The sequence below is a fragment of the Coregonus lavaretus genome (genome assembly GCF_964263955.1).
Source record: "Coregonus lavaretus genome assembly, contig: HAP1_SCAFFOLD_3003, whole genome shotgun sequence".
Taxonomy (NCBI): domain Eukaryota; kingdom Metazoa; phylum Chordata; class Actinopteri; order Salmoniformes; family Salmonidae; genus Coregonus; species Coregonus lavaretus.
Window position 1 is genome coordinate 43410 of NW_028157090.1, and position 9622 is coordinate 53031.

Below are 9622 nucleotides of genomic sequence, written 5' to 3' on the forward strand. Positions count from 1 at the left end.
CTTTTGCTAGTTTAATCCCTCCAGTCGTTTCTAGACCGAAGCTCCCTACCTTTTTGCATGTTGTACAGCCCAACTTTGAATTTTGCATGACAAGCCAGGGGTTATACGTTTTCTTGTTCTTGAACTGCAAAGCACTAAGTCGGTGGATGCACTTAGTCGGTGGATGCACTGCCCCCTCCCCCCCAGCTCCCCGTCTCCCTCCCCACCAGCTCCCCGTCTCCCTCCCCCCCAGCTCCCCGTCTCCCTCCCCCCCAGCTCCCCGTCTCCCTCTCCCGCTCAGTCTGACTCGCTAGTGGAGGTGCCGGTGGTGAAGCTGAACTGGCGGGTTCAGCAGCGCCATCAGGAACAGTTTGCCCCTCACTCCTCTCCTCAGGCACTGACAGTTCTCTGGCTCATTCTGGGTTCGATTCACCATCTTTCTCTGGATTTTGGGACTTGTCAAACTCGATTGCCTTGTCTTCTAAAAACAAATGTGGACTTTCCCACGATTCACATTCAGTAGGGAGACGACTAGGCTACGTGACGTGATTACGTAGGGACCTCTTCACTAGATGACCACCACTACCAAGACCTGTGTCAAGATCAGTTACTTACCCCACTGGCCCTTCCCATAATCTCTATGTAAAAATAAGAGAGCAGGTCTGGAATCAGTGTGGCAGGATAGGATGATTACATAGAAGGATCACCACACTTTTACATGATGGTCTTTCTGGGGGGCGGGAGAAATAACGAGGAGGCAACTTGATTTAACGCTGATCGCTTTTATTCGAATGTCTACAGTGCGAACAGTGAAATAATTAATAAATCATGCCACGAGAGGTACCGCAACTGGGCAAATAGGTGCCGGAACAAACAAAGTCAAATCTGAAAGGTGACGGCTTAAATTAAGCACTGCCTATACCCATCGTGAGGTTGCTACAACCTAGCCTATGAATGAATGTTTACAAAGTCGGTGCACACAGGTTGAGAGACAGTGACATTCAATACCGCCTTGCACTCTCTTGCCTGCATCTAGCTGATATAGGGTGTAATCATTAGTCCAACCATTGCAAACGAGAGTTTCTATTGGGCAAATTCAGATATGTTTATCCCTGTTTTGTTCCGTTTGCTTCTGTTTAAGAAACGTTTTTCAACAGAATCAGCAGAATGAATACTCCCCTGATCATGCATAAACACAGTTCACTCTCATAGCAGCCACATTGTATACACAAGTTCTATATCGTGGAGCTCCGCCCCATAGGGGAGCTCTGCTCCTAATGGTTTACCCTCTGCCCTAAGGCAGCAGCAGCCTGAGACAAAATTATGCACACACCTACAGCCAATAGGAGTACAGGTGTCCCTATAAGAGGGGGTGCCTCCCCTCAATCAGCCTCCCTTTTTCTTCAGCGACTGGATGACTAGACTGAAGAGCCAAGAAGAGACGAAGCACGAAGACTAAGGACGAAAACGCCGTTGATATTCCAGTCATCAACGTCGTCTAAATGAGCACACCGGGAGATTTTCCACCCCCAAAAGCTCTTTTCAGAGCTCAGTGCAGATGCACTTCCATGGCGGCCGGTGACCACCACGACTTATGTTTCGTGTGTTTGGGATCCCAGCATGCCAAGGAAGGCGTCTGCAGTCCCCCGAATTGCGCCTCCTGCGCCCTCCTTTCTTTAAAGGAGAGGAAGCAGCGTTGGGCGTTTTTCAGGGAGGACATCCCCCTTGAGGATGTGTTGTCGATACTAGCCTCTGCTTCAGAGGCGTCGTCCGACGGCGCAGACTCGGTGGAAGATGGGGATTTTGAGGAAGGGTCTGGCATTCCAATGGAACAGTCGGACCCCGTCCCTCATACTTTCAAGCCCCCCTTTCCTTTGGAGAGCGAGAGGGCTTGTAGTCCCTATAGCGAAGGGGATACGAGCTCTGAGAGATCAGAAGCTCTCTCTTTCGCTGCAGCCTCTCTGAGAGCGGATTTTCCGGGTCTCATTGAGAGAGCTGCTCAACGGCTGGCAATAGAGCTGCCCCCTCTTCCCTCCGCACCGGAGGTTGATATGATGGAGGGCGGTCCTTATTCCAGGCCAAGGAAGGCGGCAGAGCCAGTGGCTCCTGCCATGCCTTCTTTGGCTAGGTACGTTGGAGGCTCGTGGGAGGCACCTTTAGCGGCGCGTTCGCCTGTAAAAGCGTATCTCCCATTCACGAGAGTGGAAGGAAGGCTTCAGGGTCAGGGAATCCCCAGGTTAGAGAGCGCCATGGCGGCGTATCTCGTACCGGGTTCGAGCCCTTGGCCCTCTTCCAAGAAGGCCACGTTGCCATCCCAGAAGGACCGACTCACAGCGTCGCTGTTAGAGAAGTCTTTTGGGTTGGGAGCCCAAGCTGTAGCAGCAGCTAACAACATTGCCCTCTTGGCGGCCTCTCTGTCCCGTTTAACCACGGATAAGACAGAGATGGCACCGGAGGAGGTGGAGGAGGCGTCCAGAATTTCTGGCGCCATACTCCACCTTACACAGGCGTCCGCAGTCTGCGCGGGGAGATCCATGGCCACTTCGGTGGTCGGGGAACGACACCTCTGGTTGTCTTTGACTTCCATGAAAGAGGCAGACAGGACGTCTCTCTTGAACGCCCCCCTCTCTGACGACGGCCTCTTTGGGGTCGCAGTCAAAGAGGCGACGGAGCGTTTTTCGAAGTTGGAGGAGGAGAAGAAGCAGTTGGCCAAGCACCTGCCGTTGGCAGGACGACTCGGCCCCCCTCCTCCCCAAAGGCCATCTACCTCCGCCCCTCTAAGTAGACCGGGATCTACGACGAGGCGGCGTAATCGGCGTCATCCGGCGGCCACGAGCAGCAAGGGAGCGGGCTCGGCCCTCCCAGCAGCTACGGTAGCCCCACTACAGCCGGCGAGGGAGGTGACGAGGACGCCGACCTAGCCCTCCAAGGGAGGCAAGAGGAGGCGTACGTGACGGGACGCGGGGGAGAAGATGGAGGACGCATCGATGGTGTCGAACGCGCCCACTGTTCCCCCCCACCCTTCGGTTGAAGGGACGGGTGCTGATGTAAATGCTTTTGTTGATGTGTTTAATAAAGAGTTGGCTCCACCTGACTTTGTCAAAAAAGAGCCTCTTTTCCATAATACGTCCGAGAGCGTTCAAATCTCACCCTCTCTTCCTTACCACTCTAAGAGCCGTTCAGCCCACCGAGGGTGCGTTGCTGAACAGGCACTAAGAGTAGGTATCCAGAAGACCTCAATCAGGTCGTCACATCACACTTCACGTATAAGAAGTGCTTTACATAGAAGGCAGCAGTCCCGGTCAGATTCTGACATGAGGACGCAGCCGCTATTTGGGGATGGCGCACTAGTACAGACTAAGGTCTCCACTAGTACGAGCCAGACCCATGCTGCGTTCACGGAGGGCCCGATTACCGCGGTCACCAAGGTGCCCAGAGTATCGGCGCCCCCAGGCATTGTAACACAGCAGCTATCTGGGGACGGCGCATTATCGCAGACCAAGGTCTCGGTTAATGCGATTCAGACCCATGCTACGTTCACGGAGGGCAGGATTACTAGCGTTATGGGTATAACCAAAGTATCAGCTCCCCTGACAGAACGAGCCAGTACTCACCACACTGAGCGTGAATCAACCCACCAGGGGTGCAGAGTTGAACACACACAGAAGGTGAAAGTTAAGAAGGTATCAAGGCGCCGCCTTGTTTTACCTCATAGAGACCTCATACTACAGACTTCTAGGAGTACTGTAGTGAAGGGCTCTGATAGCGAATTGCAGTCACCTAAGATGACGCAATCGCTTGCTGGGGATGGTGCCCTGCCGCAGGCTGTGGCCTCGGTCAGTGCAATTCAGACCCGCGATGCGTTCAAGGAGGGCAGGAATACGACGGTTACGGGTTTAACCGACATCCCTACTCCTCTTTCTTTCTCAGAACGCATTCCTCTCCCTTTCACGGGAGGCCCACCTTGGGCTGTTCCACCACTTCAATGTTGGGGAACAGTGGCGGTAAGGGCCATAGAGGAATACAGGTCCTTCCTACTGGATGCACCACAGCTTCGCGCCCAGCCACTTTCTCAGCATTGCTGGCAGTGGCGAAGAAGCTGCACCCTCTCACGCTGGCTAGAACAGACGTTGCAGAAGGGTTATGCTCTCCAATTCCACCGGACCCCACCCCCGTTCAGGGGAGTGGTGGAGACGGTGATGAAAACGCCAGACAAAGTGGCCGCTCTGATGACAGAGATTACGTAACTTTTGGCGAAGGAGGCGGTGACAGTAGTTCCCCGGGAGCAAAGGAACAAAGGGCTATATTCGCCTTATTTCCTAGTGCCCAAAAAGACGGGGGGAGTGAGGCCGATTTTGGATTTACGCATTCTCAACGAGAGCATAACCAAACGGCCCTTCCGAATGCTAACGACAAAACGTCTGCTGGAATGTGTCCAGAGAGGGGACTTTTGTACGAGCATAGACCTAAAGGACGCGTACTTTCATGTGCCGGTTCAGCCGCGTCACAGGAAGTTTCTGCGGTTCGCCTTTCAAGGGGTGGCGTACGAATACACGAGGATGCCATTTGGGTACGCCCTGGCACCTCGCACATTTTCCAAGTGTGTGGAGGCGGCATTGGAACCGTTGCGTCGTCAGGGAATACGGCTACTAGCCTACCTGGACGACCTACTGGTTCTCGCCCCGTCAGCAGAGCTGGCGATCACTCACACAACACAGACAGTGATGCATCTCACAAGTCTGGGGTTCGCTGTGAATTGGAAAAAGAGCGCGCCCTGGCCCACTCATCAGATTGTCTACCTGGGGATACAGCTAGACACTGTGAGGATGAGGGCTCGAATCTCGGACCCCCGAAGGGTAGGCTTGTTGCTAGCCCTAAGGAAGTGTCGTCCGAATCACACGGTGACGGCGCTGTCGATCATGTCACTTTTGGGTCTCATGTCGTCAGCCCACTCTGTGGTTCCGCTGGGACTCCTGCACATGCGCAGGACGCAGCGATGGTTCGCCCAACTAAGACTAGACCCATTGCATCAACGTCATCGGTTGGTGGTGGTTCCCCTCTCGCTCAGTGCAGACCTAAACTATTGGAGAAACTCGCGCGTTCTCACGCACGGAGTCCCGATAGGAAAGGTGTCCTCTCACATCCCAGTATTCACGGATGCGTCCCTGACGGGATGGGGAGGGACATGTCAGACACAAGCGATAGGAGGTGTGTGGCCTCAATCAGGTCGTCACATCAACCTCCTGGAGTTGGAAACGGTTCGACTGGTTCTGACCCACTTCGCATCTACCCTTCGGGGTCGCGATGTGCTGGTCTGGTCAGACAACCGGACCACAGTAGCCCACATAAATCGCCAGGGTGGAGTCAGGTCGCCTGCTCTCCATCGGGCGGCAGAGGAATTGTGGCTGTGGGCTCACGAGCACCTTCGCTCATTGAGAGCAGCACACATTCCGGGCTACTTGAACGTAGGAGCAGACCTCATGTCAAGAGGGGGTCCTCGAGACGACGAGTGGTGTCTGCATCCAGACATTGTTCTCCAGATTTGGGAACAATTCGGGAGAGCCGAGGTGGACCTATTCGCGTCACGCGTGAACGCGCAATGTCCTCTGTGGTTCTCTCTGAGGGAACAGGACGAACCGCCACTGGGAAGGGACGCCTTTGCGCACCAACCGTGGCCGAGAGTTCTCCTGTATGCATTCCCTCCGCTGTCCTGCATTCTCCCACTGCTAGCCAGGGTGAGGTCAGGGGGGCTGTCAGTGATACTGATAGCGCCCGATCGCCCGGGGGCTCTGTGGTTTGCGGAGATGAGTCAGATGTTGATTGCGCCACCTTGGCAAATTCCACATCGACGGGACGCGTTGTCTCAGGCGGCTGGCACGATAGGGAAATTGCCCATAATCGGCCAACCACTGAAGGCCTGGCTGCTGAGAGGGACAGGCTAGAGCGCCGTGGGTTATCTGATGCAGTGATCAGGACCATACAGGGTTCACGTGCCAGTTCCACTTCTAAGATGTATGCCAGTAGATGGAACGTGTTTTCACGATGGTGTGTCACACAAGGTGTGGACCCCATGAGCTGTCAGGTGGAGAGTATTCTCTCTTTTCTGCAGCTCATGTTTGATAAGCAAAAATCGCCTGCCACGATTAGAGTGTTTGCAGCAGCGATTTCAGCTTGTCATGAGGGTTTTGGCAGAGACAATGTCTTTAGTCACCCTCTAGTGAAACGCTTCCTATTAGGAACGTGGCGACTTAGGCCAACACCTAGAGTCACGCTTCCTCAGTGGGATTTGGCTTTGGTACTCGAAGCGCTATGTAAGTCGCCGTTCGAGCCATTGAATCAAATACCCCTCAAGATGCTGTCTATCAAGACAGCACTGTTGCTCGCTTTGACTACAGCTAAGCGGGTCAGTGATTTGTGTGCTCTTTCGACAAGACCTGACTGCCTGGCCATCAATGGTGACCTGAGCAGAGCAGTGTTACGTCCTAACCCGGCATTTGTGCCGAAGGTTATTAAGAGTTCATATAGGTCACAGACCGTGGAGCTGTGGGCTTTTTCTCCTCCTCCTCATAGAGAGAGGAGTGAGGAGAAGCTCCATCGCCTGTGCCCGGTACGCGCTTTGGCGTGTTACGTCGAGCGCACAGCAGCGATTAGGTCATCGCCTCAGTTGTTTGTGTGTCACGGTGCGGCTGCACTAGGTAGACCACTTTCAAAACAGAGGCTGTCTCACTGGCTTTGTGAAGGCATTGAGACAGCTTATGAGGTAGCAGGGCGGCAATTGCCTCAGGGTATCAGAGCTCACTCCACTCGTGGAGTAGCGGCTTCTACTGCCCTTTTTAGAGGAACAGGAGTAGAGGATATCTGTAGAGCAGCATCATGGTCGACGCCGTCTCCATTTATCCGTTTCTATCTCTTAGATATGTCTTCTAATTCTCTGGCTCGATCTGTACTCAGCGTGGCTGAAGGGAGATCTTGAGCAAGAAAGAAGCAGGACTGTGGACTCAGGTTTCCATCAGGTCCGCTTTGGTTAAGAAGACGTGTTTTTGACAGATGTGTTTTCTAACTCTTTGGCTCGGTCTGTACTCAGCATAGCTGAAGGGAGATCTGGAGCTAGGAAGAGAGGGAAAAGCAGGACTATGGACTGGGTTTCCATCAGGTCCGCTTTGGATAAGAAAACATATTTTGTGACATGAATCCTGACTGACAGGATCGGTACAGTAGAGGCATGCGTTGATTAACAGAATATGAGGTCATCTATCTGCTTGTTCAGTTAGTATGACTCATGTTTTTGTTCCTGCCCACTAATCTCTGAGATTCCATTGAGTGAGTGAGGCGGTCTACCGCGTTCATAATGTAGAGTGACACTTGATGTCATTCCATTAGTGGTCGGTAGTGTTTTCACAGGATATTGAGGCACATCTATCTGCTAGTACAGATTAGTATGGCTTCTATTCTGGTGATCTGCCCACTAGTCATTGGCATTGCCATTGGACTAGGTGGCGCGGGTTTTTTAACCGATGACGCGGTATATTGTGACGCCCGTAGGGGTTTTTAGTTGCAGTACTGCGGGACTCGGTTGCAGCCATTGCTAGGCTTGACTTTCTCGTTTCGATGGGAAGTGTTAGGCTCGGCAGGGAGTACATTTTGGAGCGCTACGCTCCGCCTTAAACCATTAGGAGCAGAGCTCCCCTATGGGGCGGAGCTCCATGATATAGAACGATTAGTTACCGGAGTGTAACTCCAGTTCTATGAGTGGAGCGGAGCCCCATAGGACTTAAGGCCCTGCCGACCCTCTCTAGTCTCGCTGAAGAAAAATATCTCGGGAGGCTGATTGAGGGGAGGCACCCCCTCTTATAGGGACACCTGTACTCCTATTGGCTGTAGGTGTGTGCATAATTTTGTCTCAGGCTGCTGCTGCCTTAGGGCAGAGGGTAAACCATTAGGAGCAGAGCTCCCCTATGGGGCTCCGCTCCACTCATAGAACTGGAGTTACACTCCGGTAACTAATCGTTTACGCACTGTATCCCGGGTGGCGCCATAACTCTACACAAATGCATTTCATTTCCGCCGGAAGTTCCACAACGTCTGCCGGTGTAAACACAGCGATGTCGACGCTAGCTTGGGAACACGGCTTGCAGCATCTCCCGATGGAGTGATAAACAACGACATTCTGTTGGAGATCAAATCACCTGTGATGGGAAACAAGTCACTTGCAGAATTTTTGGCAACAAAGAACTGCGAAATCACAACTGTGGCAAACGGAGATAGGGTAGATTACCATATTGCCTGCAATGGTCCAAAAGGCTACTACATGCAGGTACAAATTGGGATGCACTGCACAGGGCTTCAGCACTCCAAGTTGGTGATCTGGAACAAAACTGAGCACCTAGAAATCGAAGTACCCTACGACCAAGGCTTTGTCCAGGGGCATATCATAAGGCTGCGCACATTCTACTTTGCCCACATGCTCCCGAAAATTGTTGATGATTTTGTTGAGGGAAGGTTACAGTTCTGCAGTAAATATCTCAGCATTTTAAAACCAATATAAACTGCCTTATTTAGGTCATGCCCACAGGAGCCAACAGATGTCCATTGTTTACATGATCTCTTTATGCTGTGCAATATATCAGTGTGCCTACTGTTTGAGTGAAAATAAAGTTTGATGTAATTTCAATCCTTAGAGTGCTACAATTTATTTTAACACAGTTCATAATTCATAGTAAGCTCATACTGTACATAAATAACACTGGATTCATTAATTGTTTTGAGGAAACTAAACAAATGGCTTCAACAAGAAAGATTGCGTGTTTAATCTTAACAGTTATTAAAAAGTAAAATACAAAAGCAGCCCACACAATTACATCACTATGAAAATATTCATATATAATATTAAAAAATACAATGCACGCAGTATTTGTTGTGTTTATCTGTATTTAATGAACAACATGGCTGGGTGTTTGTAGACAGGGACACAGGGCAAGATTCTAAACCTCACTGATCAGTGGACTCTTCAGGTTAACTAGGCCAGCACAGATGGTTAAGATGTTGTCCAGTTTCGGTGCCATGCTGATGGGAACATTCTGGGATAGAATCTTAAACACCTTCAGTCTCTGGATTGCTCTTTCCACATGTATGCGGACATTGGCTACTCGCCTGGTGCGTGTCGTCTCCTCATTGGTCAACTGATTGCGCCTGTAGGTGAAAGCAGGGATGTTCAAACTGACCCTTCTCTCATCAAGCAAGTCTCGAATGGTGAACCCACGGTCCGCCATGACCTCATCACCAGCCCTCAGATAGTCTAGGAACCCACTGTCCATGGTGATAAACTTATCGCTGCTTCTGCCAGCATAGGCATCAGATATAAACATGATTAGCCCATTAGGGGCCACAGCGACGAGATATTTCACAGTGTTGCGTGATTTATACTGGCTGAAAGTGTCACTCCTTGAGTCGTGGTTTGTGGCTCTCTGCATGGCACTTTCGGCACAGTCAATGATGCAGGTGGTTCGAGGGTAGTTCCTCTGAAACGACAAGGGCATGGTGGCACGAATGGTCTCTCTTGGAAGCCAGGGGATCAGGACTTTGAACTGTTCACCCATCACGTCAATCCAGTGACTAATCACAATGCTTGCCATGGATGTAGACA